General features: G+C 42.9%; 1 protein-coding gene across 1 annotated transcript in view; it reads right to left on the bottom strand.

Moving 5' to 3' along the window:
- LOC135090038 (mucin-2-like) overlaps window positions 1-5,649 on the bottom strand; it is a 136,719-nt gene extending 131,070 nt beyond the window's left edge. Inside the window, exon 1 of the mRNA XM_063986275.1 lies at window positions 5,538-5,649. The gene's annotated coding sequence lies outside the window, so the exon portion shown is untranslated. The remainder of the gene's footprint in view (window positions 1-5,537) is intronic.
- Window positions 5,650-10,927: the final 5,278 nt, after the last annotated feature.

Genomic DNA, 10,927 nt, shown 5'->3' with positions numbered 1-10,927 from the left:
GCAGTTTGACTAATGAAGAATTAAACTATAAGGGTTTAATTAAAGCCTGACTACTCCATAACACACCTTTGGCTATGCGTGCTAACGGCACCTGCTGTTTTACTTAATTAATCGTATGGAGTTCTCCTAATCATGAATTAAACTACAGGGCATTAATTAAAAAGGTTAACTAAATACTTAATAATAACATGTTTCGCTGTAACTGCTAATGACAACTGCTATTTCATTTCTATAATCCAAGCAGTTTTACTAATCACGAATCAGATTACAAAACATCAATCAAAAGGATTTACAAAATATTTAATAATGACACATTTGGCTGTAGCATGCTATTTCACTTCAGTAATCATAAGCAGCTTTACTAATAAAAAAAATGAAGCTGCAAAACATTAATGGAAAAGCTTTACTAAACACATACTAACATTTTTTGATACAAATGTTATCCTTCAAAATAACAACCTGGACTAACACAAGACTATAGTAATAAAGCTGCCGAGAGGCCAAAGTAGTGGTGTGTGTGTTATCTTTCAAAATAATAATCTAGGCTAACACAAGACCATGAAAATTAAGTTGGGGAGAAGCCAAAAGCAGTGTCGTGAGTTATCTTCCCAATAATAATCTAAACGAATACAAGACGATCTATAACTGAGCTGAGAAGGAGCTACGTCACTCATACGGTTGAATACTCTACTGTACTTCAAATCCATCTGTTGCCACGTTTTGTAAAGAGTCTGTCAGCGGAACAGAACACTTAAGATTGAGTATTATCTTTCAAAATAATAATGTAGACAAAGACAAGACCAATACAATTAAGCTCAGAGAAAGTCACAACAGTCATATGGTTTAATACTTTACTTGAAATCTATCAGTTGCCAAGTTTTGTGAGGAGTCTGCCAACAGGCCAGAAGACTTAAGATTGAGTGTTATCTTTCAAAATAATAATCTAGACTAACACATGACCAACAGAATTAAACAGAGAGAGAGAGAGAGAGAGAGAGAGAGAGAGAGAGAGAGAGAGAGAGAGAGAGAGAGAGAGAGAGAGAGAGAGAGAGAGAGAGAGAGAGAGAGAGAGAGAGAGAGAGAGAGAGTCATTTAGTTAAACACTCTGACCTGCTTCAAATCAGCAACTAAGTCTTGTAAGAAGATTCTCAGCGGACCATGGAAATTAATACTGAGTGTTATCTTTCAGAATAATGATCTAAATTAACACAAAATCATTATAATTAAGTTGGAAAGACACTACAGCTCGGATGGCTGAATACTCAGACACCCTTCAAATTAGTTGCCAAGTTTTATAAGGAAACTCAGCGGACCAGAAGACTTAAGAGCGACTGTTATCTTTTAAAAAAACAATATAAATCAGCACAAAACCAGTGCAATTAAGCTGGGAAGAATCCACAAGTCAGAAAGTTGAATACTCGGAGACGCTTCAAGGACACTGCCACTGTCAGCACACTAGGGGACTTCAGATGGGGGAACGACGCTAAGCACAGTGGAAGTGAGACAAGTAAATTACTCCACTACTGACAATGACTGTACTGTGAAAACAAACACTTGATATTTGGCCAACATGACGAAGGTCCTTTTTATTAAACATCTCGCCCTATCTCTTACATTTAGCATCCTCAAGTGCAGTGGAAGTTTCTGAGGCTTTCAAGAATACTTTCATGATTCTAGTGATAGTTTAACAAGGATTTCACATAAAAAGTAGGAAAAAATATCCAGGAAAACCCCTACTATAATATCTGTGGCCTTATCTTACACTTTTTTTACATCATCCGGTGAAAATTATTCAAGGTTTCAAGGTTGTTTTCATAACTCTAGTGACAGTTAAACAAATATTCAGCATCATCAGTAGGAACAACACTCATGAGAACCTAATAAGTCATCTCTGTGGCATTATGTTTTAAAATTAACATGCTCTAGTGAGTTATCGAAACTTTCAATGATTCTAACGATAGTTTAACAAGTATTCCGCATCACCAATAGTAAGAAAAAAAAAAAAAGAAAAGAACCCGACAAATCATCTCCGTGGCCTTTGAAAATATATGAGAGAAGAAAACGTTCAAGAATACAAGCCGCGGGGAGAAGCATTGCACAGAGCCAACACAATTAATTATAAGCGACACCGTAACTTAGACCCAAGATATGAAACCACTCACTCATGCATTATACGACAAACACCATTATGTTGGAAGAAGCTATGAGAGAGAGAGAGAGAGAGAGAGAGAGAGAGAGAGAGAGAGAGAGAGAGAGAGAGAGAGAGAGAGAGAGAGAGAGAGAGAGAGAGAGAGAGAGAGAGAGAGAGAGAGAGAGACTAATGAGGAATAGCAACCACATTATGAACAAAGGAAAAAAAAAAAGTGAAGAAGAAGAAGAAGCTGTACAAAGGAGACAGAGAAACGAGCACTTGCAACAGCTAACCAGACCATGCACTGTGACCAATTAGAGGTACAGTAGGTGATGAAGGGATATATTCCTCTGAAGAAACTAGCGAGGAACAAGTCAGGAATAAAGTTAATACAGATCTCATTCCTCAGCTTGTGCCTCCTTCATCACCTGCCAAAGTAAAAAAAAAAAAGAAAAAAACAACAACAAAAACAAAAAAGGAAACCAAGAAAATAAATAAATAATACTGAAAGAAAGTAATAAGAGATAGAGGTGTCAGTCCCGCCCGCCACACTTCACTGGTCAGAGGAACGAAAGGCAGCAAGGGTGAAAATTTAGTAGCGACTGATAACAATCTCACCAGTAAATTACTGTACCAACTACTTTTCCCTCTCTCTCTCTGATCTTGACAGGGGAAACTTTCACACTATAATTTCACGCCTAAATGAACTTGCGTGCTCTTATTATTACCATTATGATTAATATTACTGTTGTCAGCCCACGTGTTGCTGGGAAAGAAGGCGGTGGGTGAGGCAAGGAAGGGAAAGAGAAGGAAACTGAGAGATTGAATAGGAAGAAAGCCAAGGATGAAAAGAGAGAGAGAGGAAGAAGTTGAGAGGAAGGAAGGCAAGCAAAGAAGAAAAAAGTGAAGAGAAGAAAGATAAGTTAACAGGGAGAAATGGGGACAAGGAAGAGGAAAGAGTAGGAAATTGAGAGACTGAGAAGGAAAAAGGTCGATGAAGGGAAAGAGGAAAGGAGAATGAATGACAGAGTGAGAGGAAAAGAAAGAAGGAAGGAAAAGAAGCAAGACTGAGAGAATGTGGAACATCAGGAAGAGGGAACAAAGACACCGAGATGCAGAACGAGAGGAGAGGAGAGAAGAGAAGCAAGGAAGGGCAAGAAGCAAGGAGGCTGAGAAGTAATGAGGGAGAAAGGGAAAGAAAGACGTAGAACAAAGAGGAAACAAAGGTAGAAGAGAAGGAAAATTAGGAAACACGAACAAACAAGGAGATTGAGAGATAGAAAGAGACAAGCAGAGAAACAAGGAAAGGAAAGAGAAGAGAAGGCTGAGAAGTAATGAGGATGGAAGGGAAAGAGGTAAAAAACAAAACAAAAAAAACAAAGGTAGAAGAGAAAGAAAATTAAGAGATGAACAGACAAGGACACTGAGAGACAGAAAGGGAGAAAGACAAGAAAGGAAAAGAAGCGAGGAGGGTGAGAAGTAAGGAGAAAAGAGGTCAGGAGGCTGAGAGGAGGGGCGGGAGGAAGTGAGGGAGGGAGAGGAAGAAGGGGAAGAGGGGAGGAAGGAAAGGTTCCAGGAAAATCGACTGGAGGAAGAGGAGCCGCCGGGACGCGAGGAACAGGTGGTCAGTGTATGAGAGAGAGAGAGAGAGAGAGAGAGAGAGAGAGAGAGAGAGAGAGAGAGAGAGAGAGAGAGAGAGAGAGAGAGAGAGAGAGAGAGAGAGAGAGAGAGAGAGAGAGAGAGAGAGAGAGAGAGCGCAATATGTAGTAGCAACAGCAGCAGCAGTAACAACAACAACAACAACAACAACAACAACAACAACAACAACAACAACAACCAGAGAGAGAGAGAGAGAGAGAGAGAGAGAGAGAGAGAGAGAGAGAGAGAGAGAGAGAGAGATTGTGACGAACATACTCGCGAGCGGGACAATCAGATAGACAGACGAGCAAAGACGAGGAGGGAGAGGGAGGGAGAGGGCGAGGAGGGAGGGGAGCAGAGAAGAGGGGGAGGGGAAGGGAACACGCAGGCAGACAGAGGCGAACAATAAGAAGAACAAGAGCCATTCATGAGGAACAACAAAAGTAAGGAAACTGTCACGAGAGAAAAAGAAAATAATTAGAACAGATTCACTCTCGCTTCCTGCATGTCTGCCAGAGAGAGAGAGAGAGAGAGAGAGAGAGAGAGAGAGAGAGAGAGAGAGAGAGAGAGAGAGAGAGAGAGAGAGAGAGAGAGAGAGAGAGAGAGAGAGAGAGAGAGAGAGAGAGTGGCAACATTTTCCCGACTCCCCCAAATAACAGCTGGGCATAAGTGAGGAGATTAAACCAAATTAACTCCGTGAAATTTGACGATACCGGTATAAATAAGTTCTTTAATTATCAATCACCCCCTTTTTTTTTTTTTTAATACCGTTCATAAGTTGAAATAAATAAATAAATTAATAAAAAAATACAGGGTGTGGAGGGAGAGAGAGAGCCAGGGGAGGGAGAGAATCATAAATATCCATCCGCCAGCGTAATTGGAATCAGTAATTAGTCCTCCAGTGCAATACCTCGGCACCTGTTCGTTATAAAGTGGCGGAACGGAAGTGGTACTGCGAGGGGCGCCTGTTGCTCGGATAACTGAGACACACTGAGACCCCAACACGCGCCCTTAAGCTCCGTGCCTCACCCGCCCACCCGCCCGCCCACCCGCCCACATCCCACCACCTGGTCCCGCCCCTTGCTAGTGACAAATATTGATCACACCGCGAGCCCTCCTACCCCATCCACTCCACCCGCCCATCCACTCACCATCCACCCGTGCCAGACTCCAGACAGGCGCTGACGGCAACACACACACACACACACACACACACACACACACACACACACACACACACACACACACACACACACACACACACACACACAGGCTTATACACCAAAAGGATAAAAGTATCATTCTCACTAAGGCTCGCATTCTGAAACGCTTTGTTCTCTCATCACGACTGTTTCCAATGGCCACTGTGATGATTAGTCAAGTTCTCATGGGTGTTTTTTTTTTTATCTCTCTCTCTCTCTCTCTTTCATTGATATGCAAAAATTTTCATAAAAAATGCATGTGTATTGCTAGAATCATGAAGGCACCCTTAAAAACCACGGTAGCTTCCACTGCAGCCTGTTAATAGTAGAAGACAGGACTGAACAACGATATGATGGAGGAGGTGGTTGTAATAGTAGTAGTAGTAGTAGTAGTAGTAGTAGTAGTAGTAGTAGTAGTAGTAGTAGTAGTAGTAGTAGTAGTAGTAGTAGTAGTAGTAGTAGTACAGAAACCAGACGTGACCAATACTGTAAACACCCGTAAAAAAACACAGTAACTTCCACCACAAGACTGACTGTACAACGATATACTGGTGGTGGTGCGTTACGGGACTGGTGATGGTGGCAGTGGTAGTGGTGGCGATGGTAGCGGTACAGAAGCCAGGCGGGAGCGGTAGTGTGGTGAGGAGAGCAGAGCACCGAGGGGCCGGATATACTGCAGTCACGCCGCTAACACGTAAAGGTCGGGTAGTGTTGCTCCTCAGTCTAGGATTGTGGGTGGCGGCTGGCGGCTGGCTGCGTGGGTGTACAAGTAGGAGGAGGAGGAGGAGGAGGAGGAGGAGGAGGTAGCAGTGGTGGTGTAGGAGGTCAATTGTGTAGCCCGCAGCTCCCGCCTCCTCACACACCCACACCATGCCTTGACTGATTCTAATGGTTGATGTCCTGCGCTGTTTGAAGGCGTAACTTTCACAAAGGAGAAAAAGAAGGGATGTTTTTCCTGAGTGGGATGGATGGTACGACTCACCTCCTCCTACACTCCCACCCACCCTTCCCTTTCCAAACCTTTCCAGGAACTCAACTCCCCATATATTTGCTCTTTCCAGCCTCAACCATTCTTCTCCACCACAACCTTGTAAAGACGTGGAGGTGACGTTATACCCTCCTCCTCCTCCTCCTTTTCCCTCCTCCTCACGTTCCTCCTAAAAGCTGTTACCTCCACATAGAGGGAGCTTAATCCAGATCTCCTTCCCTCTTAACCTCCATGCCTCCCTCATCACTTGGCGCCCTCACTCCACTCTCTCCACTCTCCCCGTCCTTCCCCTTCCCTCCCAGCGCCCAGTCTCTTCCTTCCCCTTCCAGGATTAATACATTCCATGCCAGTAACCGGAAGCTGGAGAAGGAGCAAAAGGAGAAGGAAGAGGGAGAGACTCACGTTATCTCCTCTCTCTCTCTCTCTCTCTCTCTCTCTCTCTCTCTCTCTCTCTCTCTCTCTCTCTCTCTCTCTCTCTGTCCGATTTACTATTCCTAAGGAGGATCCCAGAAGCGTGATAACCTTCCAGGGTGATTAAGTTGATGGGATTGCCTGGAAAAAAGTTTTGACATCCAGGAATTAACTGGATCTTTGGTTTCTTTTCTCGTCTTCTTTTCTCAATCGTTTTCTTTTTTTCTTTTTTGGAAGATTTCGTGAAGAATTACGTTTTCTTTAGGGATTTTACTACACGTGGATTACTGGAATTACTGCCACTGTGGTGTGAGAGAGAGAGAGAGAGAGAGAGAGAGAGAGAGAGAGAGAGAGAGAGAGAGAGAGAGAGAGAGAGAGAGAGAGAGAGAGAGACTCGATTTTCAGTTTCCTTTTTGTTTATTTTCTATTTTCACCGAAGTATTTTGAAAAGATTTTTGGACGCAGTAAACTATTCTGCCACTTCAACATGACCAGAGAGAGAGAGAGAGAGAGAGAGAGAGAGAGAGAGAGAGAGAGAGAGAGAGAGAGAGAGAGAGAGAGAGAGAGAGAGAGAGAGAGAGAGAGAGAGAGAGAGAGAGAGAGAGAGAGAGAGAGAGAGAGAGAGAGAGAAATGCCTTAACTTCAAAAGCCTCGCTGGAACACTCGCCTCGCCCCTCTTTCAGGCTCACGCAGTTTCCAGCTCGGTGGGTCCCTTTAGCTCAAGAGACTCAGCTTGGTCGCTTCTTCCCGTGGCTTTAAAAACATTCCCTGCAAGACAGTGTGTGGACGGTAAGAATTCCAGCACGACAGACCATTTCATCTTTGGGAACTTCTGGAATACACCCAACCTCTGGAAGATGCCACCCCCCTCTCACTCTCTCTCGTCGTCGTCGTCCTCCTCCTCCTCCTCCTCCACCTCCTGCTCTTTCTCAGTCTCTTAAATCTCCTCGTGTCTCTTTCCACTTCATTTTCCTCTCTTCCTCCGTCAGCTTGCGTTACTCTTTACTTCATCTATTTGTTATTATGTATTTTTTTCTTATTTTTATGTTATGTAATCTTTTTTTTTTCAAGCTTCGTTTTTTTGTTATTTGCTGTTTCTTTTTTTCTTTTTTTTTTTGTTTGGCTTTTTGTTTCAATTTTTTTTTCTTAAACGTTTTTGGTATTTTCGTTTCTTTTTTCTGAACCTACCTTTGTTACGAAATTGTTTTAGTGTTTTTTTTATTTTTTTCTTAATGTTTTTTTTTACCCCACCTTTTTCTCTCTCTTTCACTTTATGGATTTGCTTTTTATTTTTTTCTTCAATCTTTTATTATGCTTCAACTTTCTAATTATAATTCAAATATGGTTCCTATTTCTTCTTCTTCTGTCAACCTAAACAACCATTATCCGTTACTCTTTCTTTCCACTTAACTCTTCTATTATAATTTTTTACCGAACTATCTTCTCGAAATTCAATCCAGATTCTCACTGCCATTCCGTCCGTCTCATTAACACCGCCCATCTATAACTCTTTGACACCTTCCACTCGTAACTCTTTCCTGCACTTCCCTTCTTAAATCTCCTTCGTCACTCCTTCCTTCCTCATTCTCTCCATCTCCAGGCTTCTCATCTTTCCCGTCTTCCTTTTCCTTGTCGTCCTCTTTTTCGTCTTCCTTTTCTTCCTCTCCCTCCTTGTTGTCACGCTCCTCCTCCTTCTCCTCGTACTCATCTTTCTCTTAATCACCCTCCTTCCTCTTCGTTCTCTTTCTCTCCTCCTTTTCCTTCCTTATCTTCGTCCTCGTCTCCTTCCTCCTCCTCCTCCTCCTCTTCCTCCTCCTGGTCCTCATCACACGAATCACGGACACAGGGACAGCCAGGCCAATCCATCTCCTCTACTAGTGCAAGGTCCTTCTGGAACTGACCCAAACAGTCTTCACCTAACCCATTCCACTCTCCATCGCTCCCTACCACGCCCCTTCAAGCCACTCCCACTCCCGCTAAGGCTATCCAAGAACAAATCCAGCCCTAGCCCACCTGCTCCATCCAGTCCAGCCCCGCCCAGATTCCAATAGCCCACACTCTTCACGACTCAACTGACCTGAAGAACACAAGGGCCATCACGTGTCCTTCTAACTCTGATTGCGGTCACGGCTACCACCCCCACCACCACTACCACAACCTGATGCTGACGAAGAGGAGGAAAAATAAGAGGAGGAGGGGGAGGAGAAGTGGGTCAGAAATGAAACACTGTGATGAAACCAATGAAGAAACACAAAAAGATACTAAAGGGAAGATGAAGAAAGATGCAATTTCACAAAGACGACGAAGGAGAAGGAAGAAACTAAAATAAGACGAACAAGGAATGAGAAGTGAAGACAAGGAAGAAAAACTAAGAGAAAACAAGAAAATAAGAGAGAAGAGAGGATGTCGTTAGTAATGAAAGAGCCAAAGGAAAAACTGAAAGATATGATGGAGAGAGAGAGAGAGAGAGAGAGAGAGAGAGAGAGAGAGAGAGAGAGAGAGAGAGAGAGAGAGAGAGAGAGAGAGAGAGAGAGAGAGAGAGAGAGAGAGAGAATGGAAAGGACTGGAGAAAAGAGGAAGGAAGAAAAGAGATGTTGAGAGTTAACGAGGAAGAAGGAATAAGAGAAATGCTAAGATAGAAACAAGAAAGAAGCAGGAATGGAGAAAAGAAAGGAGGGATAGAGGGAAGGAAGCGACTGAAAAAGAGGAAAGTGTTGTGAGAGAAACAAGAGGAGGAATGGAGAGAAGAAAGAAAGGATGGAGGGAAGGAAAAAAAACGTGATGGGAGGGACAAAGGAGGAAGGAGAAAAGAAGCAATGAAGTTTTGACTGAGACTGACAAACCATTATGATGAATATTGATTTCTCTTTGTTTTTCGTACTTTTTTTCCTGCTTTCAGATTTTATTCCCTTTCCATGTTTCTTCTGCAGAGTTCCGTTTTTTTCTTTTTTTTATCTATCTATAAGTTGGTGAATATTATAACGTTCCTCCTCCTCCTACTCCTCCTCCTCCTGCTCCTCCTCCTCCTCCTCATCATCATCATCATCATCATCATCATCACCATCATATTTGTTATCTTGTTTTTCTTGTTCTTCTTCATTTAATCGCTACATCATAAATATTCCTTCACATTGACAATCTCTCTCTCTCTCTCTCTCTCTCTCTCTCTCTCTCTCTCTCTCTCTCTCTCTCTCTCTCTCTCTCTCTCTCTCTCTCTCTCTCTCTCGGCAAAGAATCCACTCCTCTTCATTTTCTTCCTGCTGTCAATTACTTCCTCATTATTCGTCTTCCTACAGCTTCCTTCCTCTTGTCATTCCCTTCCTTCCTCCTCCTCCTCCTTCTTTTCCTCCTCCTCCTCCTCCTCCTCTTCCATCACCTGCTACTCTGCCTCATTCTCTCCTTTGTTCGTCAAAAAGGACTCTCTCTCTCTCTCTCTCTCTCTCTCTCTCTCTCTCTCTCTCTCTCTCTCTCTCTCTCTCTCTCTCTCTCTCTCTCTCATCTATTATTCCCTCGTCTCTTACAAGGTCCTTTCTTCCGTGTCTTTCTTTCTTATGTTTTTTTTCTCTTTTTTCTTTTTTTTCTTTCATTCTATTGTGTGACTTCGTATTATTCAGTGTTTAATTCTCCATTTGTTTGTTTATCTGTTGTTCGCTTTTGTGTGAGTCTGGATATGCTTTACTCTCTCTCTCTCTCTCTCTCTCTCTCTCTCTCTCTCTCTCTCTCTCTCTCTCTCTCTCTCTCTCTCTCTCTCTCTCTCTCTAAACTGTGTCAATTTATTTTTTACGTTACTGAATCTTGCAGTCCCTTAATCTCTCTCTCTCTCTCTCTCTCTCTCTCTCTCTCTCTCTCTCTCTCTCTCTCTCTCTCTCTCTCAGAATTCACAACGCAAACCTAATCTTATATGACATTTTCTCTAATAGTGGCATAAATATATTCTCTCTCTCTCTCTCTCTCTCTCTCTCTCTCTCTCTCTCTCTCTCTCTCTCTCTCTCTCTCTCTCTCTCTCTCTCTCGGTGACTCGGGTGTCAGCACTCAACACCTCGTCTTTTATCCTATACCTCCTCCTCCTCCTCCTCCTCCTCTTTCTTCTTTTCCTCCCAAACTTCCCCTCTGTTCACTAAGGTTGCACCACTCCTCTGCAACCTGAACAAGCGTGACGTAATGATGATGACGGTAATGGTAGTGGTAACAGTATCTCCTCTCCTCCTCCTCCTCCTCCTCCTCCTCCTCCTCCTCCTCCTCCTCCTCCTCCTCCTCCTTAACCTTTTGACTTTTCCTGTATTCACTTCAGTTGTAACATTCCTCTGTTTAGTTGGGGATATGTAGCGTAATATGTGGTGGTGGTGGTGGTGGTAGCAGTTTTTTTTTTTTTTTTTTTTTTTTTTTTTATGTAGGAAGGATACTGGCCAAGGGCAACAAAAATCTAATAAAAAAAAATGCCCACTGAAATGCCAGTCCCTAAAAGGGTCAAAGCAGTGGTCAAAAATTGGTGGATAAGTGTCTTGAAACCTCCCTCTTGAAGGAATTCAAGTCATAGGAAGGTGGAAATACAGAAGC

Source organism: Scylla paramamosain, chromosome 3 (assembly GCF_035594125.1).
Source record: "Scylla paramamosain isolate STU-SP2022 chromosome 3, ASM3559412v1, whole genome shotgun sequence".
Classification (NCBI taxonomy): Eukaryota; Metazoa; Arthropoda; class Malacostraca; order Decapoda; family Portunidae; genus Scylla; species Scylla paramamosain.
This window is presented reverse-complemented; position numbering and strand designations above follow the sequence as displayed.